An 8,698-nucleotide genomic window follows, 5' to 3' on the forward strand; every position below is an offset into this window, starting at 1 on the left:
GTTTCTTTTTTTATACATGATTTTCTTGATATATATGGTGTGCTTTAGAAATATAATTTATTTTTTTCCATATGGTTCACAAATTAGTATCCATCAAATTGGGGTGTTCTTTCATATATCAAGTTTTATGACTTATATAACTGAAAAGCCATTCCCCATTTAATTATTAATTAATAATTAATTAATCCAACCCAAGGTGGATTAATCTACATCTGGTGAGCAGGAAACAGGAAGGGTGTAAAAGATAACTTTGAAGAAGGGAGACCAGTTAGAAGTGTATCACAAATTTAAGTAAATGAAGCTCTGAATCACGACAGTGACACGGTAATGGAAAGGACAAAAATGTGACAAAACTTGCAGAGGAAGAACTGAATGTATTTGGTAAACAAATGAATATGGAAAGCAAAGTAAGGTAAGTGGTAAGTATGACTACAGGCTTTGATCTTGGATAACTCTGGTTTTAGGAAAAACGATTATTTCAATGTTAAATTTATTAAAATTGATGTGGCAACAGGTGTTGATTTACAAAGTATTTATACGTAATTGATAAGTCTGTTGGAGGTATGTTTTTAATAAACTTTGTTGGTTTCTGTATTCTTATTATTTCATAGGAATTCTTTATATATTCTGGATACAAATCCTTCTCCCAGGAAGATCTTCTAGTTTGTGGGGTTTTTTTTATTATTGTTTTTAATCTTTTTATGGTGTCTTTTGCGGAACAGATATTCTTAATTTTTATACAGTCAATTCTATCAATTATATTCTTTATGTTTGCACATTTTAAGACATTTTTCTGGGCAGTGAGGTCATGAAAATATTTTACTATATTGTATTCTAATTGTAGTCTTAACAGTCACATATAGATATTTAATCCAGCTGAAACTGAATGTTGTTTAACTGTATCAGGTAAGGATACACCATCATTTTTACCCCTTGTAGATACTCAGTTGTTCCAGTACTACCTTGAAAAGTCCATCTCTCACCAATTTTTAATACCACCTTGACCATATATCATGTGATAAATGTAGGAGTTTATTTCTGAGCTTTTTACTAGATTTCATTTCTCTAATTGTCAATCTGTGTCAACACCACCTAATTTTAATTTCTGTAAGTTCATAAAAAATTTTGATATCTAATAGGTCAAGTTTTCCAAACTTTTTTTCTTCTCCGTCAATAAAATAGCATCTTGAAAATTTTTTGACCCTTGAACTTCAGTATAAATTTTAGACTAAATGTGTTAATGCGTACACACACAGATGATGGGATTGTTATTGCTACTGTATCAAATTTACATAACAATTACAGAGCTACGATTTCTATGATGTTAGTCTTTTAGTTCATGAGCATGGTATACATATTGATTTATTAAGGTCTTTAATATATTTAAGTAAAGATTTATATTTTTGTCTAACGGTTTTACATATTTTTATTAAACTTCTTTCTGAGTATTTCATGCATTTTTATTTTAATTTTTAAAAATCTATTTTTCAACTCTGTATTGTTGGCATATAAAATGCAATAGATTTTTAAAAAAGATTTATTTATTTATTCGAGAGAGAGAGCACACAGCAGGGAGGAGCAGAGAGAGTCTGGAGCAGACTCTGCACTAAGCGCAGAGCCCAATGTGGGGCTCAATCTCAAAGCCCTGAGATCATGACCTGAGCTGAAACCAGGAGTTGGACACTTGACTGACTGTGCCACCCACATGCCCCGTAAAATGCAATAGATTTTTACTCTGCAAATTTACTAAACTCTTTTCTTATTCTAGAACTTATCTATAGATTCTGTTGGATTTTCATAATAGTCATACCACTTGAAAATAATAATATTTTAATTACTTCCCTTCTTTCTAGTGTTTATTTCCTTTATTCCCTTTTGGTACTGGCTAGAGACTCCAATACAAAGTTGAAAAAAGTGGGCATTCCAGTCATTGTCTTGATCTCAAATGGAATGCTTTTATCATTAAGTATGATGTTTAGTGGTAGTTGTTTTGGTAGATCAGGTGAAGAAATTTTGCTAATTTAAAAAACAAAACAAAACAAAACAAAAAACCAAGGCTGAATTGTTGGGCTGGAACAAGAGAAAGGAAAAGGGGGAAAAAAACTTCATTGAGTTTTTAATTCCAACTTTTGTATTTTTAATTTCTAAGTGTCCTATTTAATTCCTTCCTCCCTCCTTCCTTTCTCTCTCTCTCTCATTGTCTCTTTTAAAACTAGTTTAATCTTTTTTTTAAAGGTTTATTTATTTCAGAGAGAGAGAGAGAGAGAGAAAACATGAGTGGGGGGGAGGGGCAAAAAGAGAGGGAGAAGCAGACTCCCTGCTGAGCAGGGAATCTGAAGCCAGGCTGGATCCCAGGACCCTGGGATCATGACCTGAGCCAAAGGCAGATGCTTAACTGACTGAGACATCCAGGCACCCCAAAACCAGTTTAATCTTTAAAATATATTCTCCTATTTTCCCCTTATATCTTTAGGGCCCTTTTCATTTTTAAAATATATTAAGTATTTTTAATATTTATTCTTTGCCTTCTAATTCCAATATCTGAAGTTTTTGCACAATCTAACTTTGCTGTCTTTGTTTCTACCATCTCCCACTCCAGGTGGCATGTTTCCTCATGCATCTTGCAAGTTTCAACTGTAAATTCTTAGTTTTTGGAATTTTATCTGTTCGAATTTTTCAAGTCCCGTATTGGCAATTTATACCTCTGACGACTATTTGCATTTGCCAACCATTGGGGAACTCTACCAACATAGAAACACTTCAGATTTTCTTGCTTGAGGATTTTTTTTTTTTTTTTGATATTCCCAGGTAGTATGAGCTCAGGTGAAGACCAGCTTGTGGATATGAATTCCAAGGGAGGATTTAATGTTTCCTTCTACCCAATGCCACATTTTATAATAGGCAATTTTCCTGATTGTCCCCTGGATTTATTTTTAGTTCACATATACCTTGAGGGTTTAGGCCTCTGGGGTACCTGATTTATTAAGGCATCTCCTACTAGATTTCTCATCTTGATCAGGTGCCTCTTAGGATTTATCTCCTGTTACCTATAAATACAGAAGCTCAAGTTCACCTTCATAGGCAAATGTCCTCAAAGTGAAAGCCAGATTCAAAGCTCAGGTTACCTCTCTGGATTCCTATATTCACTTAGTTTTTGGTTTCTGAGGGTCCTTACTTTCTTGCTAACAGGGGGATATATTTAACAATTTTTAAATTATTTAGATTTTCAGTGGGAGGGTTGGTCATGTGTCAAGTGTGTCATATTACTGGAAAATGGATTTCTTAGGGTCTTTGAAAATAATTTATCCCTATAATAAAGTTGCATTGGTATGAAAAGAATAGGGGTATCTTTATGAATAATGCATAATATAAATATAAGATCATAGACTAAACACTTATTCAATTATTCACTCTTTTATACGTATTCACTGGCATTCTGTGAGGTGCTGTGTTATACCAATAAGTATACTGAAAGGTCCCTGGACTTCAGAGATTGTTTATATCATTTATAGATATAATGATAAATTCCATAAAATGATATAAACTAATTACCCAACGGGGGAAATGAAACAAATCACTACAGAAGGTGATATTTTATCTTAATCTATAGGATAAACAGAGGGAGATGAATGGCAGTTCATTCCAGATAGAAGGACCAAAGAGCATGAACAAAGGTGTAGAGTTAAAAAAGCATGGAATGATTTTAGATAACTACATGCTTGACTGGATCATAGTGATTTTAAGGAAATGATAATGTTAAGAGGGGAAAGTCAGGCTGAGGCCAGAGTGTGAAGGGCCATGAATTCTAGGCCAAGCAATTTGAACTTAAATTAGTAGGGGTACTGAGTTATTAATTGATAAACCTCTCAGTTTTGTATAGTTTAAAATGTGTCATTGATGGGAGGCTGATAGTGGAATCAAGACTTACTCAGTTAATCCCTTGCAGTTATAAATAGGGGTAAACGAGGAGGGGCTGAAGTATGGGAGTGTGAGACAGCAAAATATGGATATTTTATTCAGGGTTTCTGCCGATGGTGGGATGTTGTTTACATAATTACTTTCTTCTATTGCTTAGAAAAAAATTATTATTTTCTGAATAGGTTTGAACCAACATCCTGGTATTTCCTTCCCTGAATTAAGATTCAAGCCAGAGTCATAACTCTAAGGACACAATATTTAGGAACTAATATTTCCCTCATTTATTTTTTATTTTTTAAAGATTTTATTTATTTATTTGACAGAGAGAGACATAGCGAGAGCAGGAACACAAGCAGGGGGAGTGGGAGAGGGAGAAGCAGGCTTCCCGCAGAGCAGGGAGCCCGATGTGGGGCTCGATCCCAGGACCCTGGGATCATGACCTGAGCCGAAGGCAGACGCTTAACGACTGAGCCACCCAGGTGCCCCTTTCCCTCATTTTAAAGAGAGAACTGGGCTGGTTCTTGCTCAAACAGTTTTGGTCATTTTTTTCTTATTTTTTAGGTTATGGTATTAGTTTAACAGAGCATCTCTATAAATTTCTTCAGTCAACTCATTTTGCTAATAAGAAAAAGAATCACTAAATGCCAATTAGGATTTGTGGTATAAAAATTCAAGGTCTCTTAAAAATGCTAAGGATCATAAAATTATCAGAGGAATATTAATAGGCATACTACAAATGGCTAATGTAATTTTCATTTCTGAACTGAGATGAAAAATGGGAATGTGTGTCTTTCTCCACTCCAGTACCGAAACCTGCTTAGGCTCTGGCCGGGCTGTGGGGAGTGACACAGCTGAGGCTTTCTCAGGCAAAATGCATTAATATTACAGATGGAAGGTGGTCCAAATCTATCTCAAGCAGCATTTTCTCTCAGAGGTATAGTAAGAATTACATTAGCAATGCAGTTATTAAGCTCTGTTGAATAATTCTGTATTTCAGAAAAGGAAAGTGATCTTTTGTATCTCTCAGAGGGGTAATAGCCATACGGATATATTTAAGATAAAGCTAATTGGGACAGGATACCAGATTTACAAAAATATGGGGGGAAATTTGGTATTCAGTTAAAAAAATATAGAGTATGTAATACAAACCTTTATCACTTCCAATCATACAACCTTATCTTCTGTTATACGTTGTAGATAGGGAATGGAGGACAGAAAAACGCTTGAAAATTCTCTGTTTTATACTGCCTTGAAACATGGGCGCGATTTATCACCTAAACTCCTCAATAATTAGCATAATTATTGTTTCTCTTCAGAAGTAGCTATTTTTCACATTTTGACATACTTGAAATCTGGGTGTTCCCTAAAAAGCAATGTCAAAAGAGAATGTGCCCCATTTCCTACCCATCTTAGTCCTCATTATCTTTGTGATAATACAGTCATATGTGGTAGGATTCAAAGCGTGAATTAACTTAAGTTTGAATCTGTAAAGTTGCTTTAGAAGTTTAAAAGACACAACACTGTAATACAGAACTGAAAGAAAACATTATTTTATACAAAGAAGGACTATTAAACAGTAAACAATGAAATAAAAGGTAGTAGAAAACTGCCGAAACTATTGGCCTTTCAAAGACAGGAAAGATTGAATGACAGATTCGTGGTCCTAGAGGATTATTACTCAGGTGCCAAGCATCTATCTATCAAAAGCTTCTGGATGACTCTCAAGAGAAGGTAATTCACTTACAGTGATGGGTAATTCAATTAAGGAAAAAGTGAAACTCTCAGCTTACCCAAATAAGAAATGCAAACAAAACCCTAAAATAATACTGTCAATCTTAAAGATGCCCAAGCCGAGATCACAAGCATGGATTTATAAAAAGCAACATATTGTCCCACTGCCTGACCAAAATCAACTAGGAAGATTCAAAATCAAACAACCCAGAAGACTGAGTGGGAAGACACTGGAACTCAAATTGCATTTTGATGATGCAGAAAGGGCTGTCTCCAATTACATGAATAAAAATATAGTACCATAGTATGAAAGCAACGTAACATATATTTAATTTAGTGTTTTGTTTCTGAAAACATAATAAATACTTAGAAGCAGAAATGGTAATCACTAAGATCCAAGATGGATTTGCTATTTCTAAATTACTTCACAATAATATGATATTCTTGCTTGATAACGTTGCTAAATTTGAAATGGGGTAACAAATCTGTATTCCAGTAGAACACTTAACAAACTCATTGTATTCCTGTGGACAAAATGAAGAAATATGGCCTAGATTAGATAGTGTTTCAGAGGTTGAATGACTGGGTGGATATGGTCTGATGAGTGGATTGATGGCATCTGGAGAGAGGTGTAGGGTGGTTTGTGGATAACCCTTTCCTAGGCCTTTTTCTGTGCAGTGTTGTTTGTTGGTAACTTGAACACATGGAGGCCTTTCTCATAAGACTTACAGTTGTAAAAAAGTAGCAAGTATAAAAATACTTTAGATCAAATCAGTATCTCTAAAAAATTTTGACAGAGTAGAGGGATGGATGGAATACAGTAAGATAAATTTTGTAAGAGATAAATATGAAATCCTGAATCTGGAATCCTGTTCAGATAAGCTAGTTCTTAATTTCTAACCACTTTGTTAAACCTCTCTCAGCCTCAGTTTTCCTATGTGGAATGTGGGAATACTAATACTAGGTACTTAATAGTTTGAGGTAAGGGCTCAGCACAGTGCTGGCAGATAGTAAGGGCTCAATAGGTATTAGCTACTACTTTTCCAGGAATCCTGGGATAGAATCCAAATTCTGCCACTTATGGGGCACCTGGGTGGCTCAGTGGGTTGGGTTGGGCATCCGCTCTTGATTTTGGTTCAGGTCATGATCTCAGGGTCGTGGGACCAAGCCCTGAGTCGGGCTCCCTCTGCCCCTCCCCCCACTTGCATGCATACTCTCTCTCTCTAAAATAAATAATAAATCTTTAAAAAAAACCCCCCCAAATTCTGCCACTTACGGGGTATCTGAACTTGGGTAAGATACTCATTCTTTCTAAGCCTCATTTTCTTATTTGAAAATGGGGATGGAAATAGTAGCTATCTCACAGGTGGTTGTCCTGAGAAGTAAATGAGATGATGTATGTGAGGCCTTCTTTGAGGTGCTTGGCACATAGTGAGCTCCTAATGAGTGGTAGCAATTACAGGGAACATTAGTATGACTTGCAGAAAGTCTACCTGGCATGAAATTGCAAAAATAGAACTATAGCCTGTTTAGAATAAGGGAAATTGTACTTCTACTCTATTATGGATGGAATCTATGCTATTACTTCACTTTAAATGTATACTTTTTAAGAGGAACAGTGGAAAATTGAAGTGAACATAAAATCAAATAATGTGCAAAATGATGGCAGCGACTGGGGATGTTTATTCTGAAGAAGGGAAGATTGTGATAGGAGGAAGCTATCTGAAGGGTCCTCATGGGGAGAGGAACAAGGCTGGCTCTGTGTGGGCCCCGGAGTTACGATTATGACAATGAGACAGGGTTTTTTTTTTTTTTTTTTTTTGCTGCGCTGAAGACATTCTTCCTGGGAGAGCTCTGCAAAGGTAGGATGCCTGCCTGGGAAAGGAGTGATTTCTCATGACAGAAGTTTTTTTAGGTCTGAAAAGTCATTTGATGGTATGTTGCAGGGATTCAGGGATTCAGGGATTTGAGATGGGATTTGGCTCAGTGATCTTTAAAGGCCAATCCTCCCTTAAGGTTCTGTGGTTCTGCAGCTGTTGACTTCTTTACAGTGCTTAACATTTAAAATCTTTAAAAAAAAATCTGTGTCCAGTCACCCAGTCTTCTCTTTCAAAAAAACTATTTGAAGCATCTCACCCGAAGTAAGAATTACATATCCTTGACCTTTCAGGGCTAAAATTTATTTCCTTCACTGCTCTTATCTGCAGTATCTGGGCAAATGGATTGCAGAATCTGCACATGCCAGTCATACTTGCATTTCTTTTTAAAATGGGGAAGCTGATAAAATGGTTAAAGAATTGTCGGGTCACAGGATTTCTGATGGCTCAGCTTTATGAGCCAGCAATGACTGGTCCCGAGTAATGTCAATATTAGTTAATAGACATGCAAATATTGGGTATGAGATTCACAAGCAAGCTTGTTATTGTAGAGAATTCTTTGAACAATGAGTCTTGTAGGAAAAAGTTGTATTGACATTTACTATCTCATTTGGCATAATAGTCTGCTTCCAAGTGGTTTAATTTTTCTTTGATTTTTAGCTTATGCTTCTTGGCCTTAGAATTATATGTTGAAAAATTCAGACTATCTCCCTGCTTTTATATTGATTAACAAATAAATCATGTGTGGCTCTGAAGGACAATGGAAAAGGGAATTTTTCCAGCAGATACAACCTCATGGTAAACATTACCTGGAAGAAGGTGACATGATGTCTAATCTACACCAGTTCATGGGTAATAGCTAAAGATTTGGCATACGGTGAAGGAGTAGGAAGGAACAAGATTGGAGGTTTGCTGATAAAGAGGATTGAGAATTATGTAAATGAATCTCTTGAAAAGAGCCTACTGTGTAGGAATATTATAATGTCCCATGTGAATTTTCACCAAATGTTTAATAACCAGGTGAACCAGATGATTCACTCTGTTGACGTCAGTCAACTCCTTTCTCTGGTTACCTTACTGTGTCAATGAGCTCATAAACAATGGTCCATCACAGCAGTTGATGAAGATTGTCCATGTCTTAATAAAAAATCGATAGCCGGTTTCCAAGGCTG

This window comes from Phoca vitulina, unplaced genomic scaffold (assembly GCF_004348235.1).
Source record: "Phoca vitulina isolate PV1807 unplaced genomic scaffold, GSC_HSeal_1.0 scaffold4, whole genome shotgun sequence".
Taxonomy (NCBI): Eukaryota; Metazoa; Chordata; class Mammalia; order Carnivora; family Phocidae; genus Phoca; species Phoca vitulina.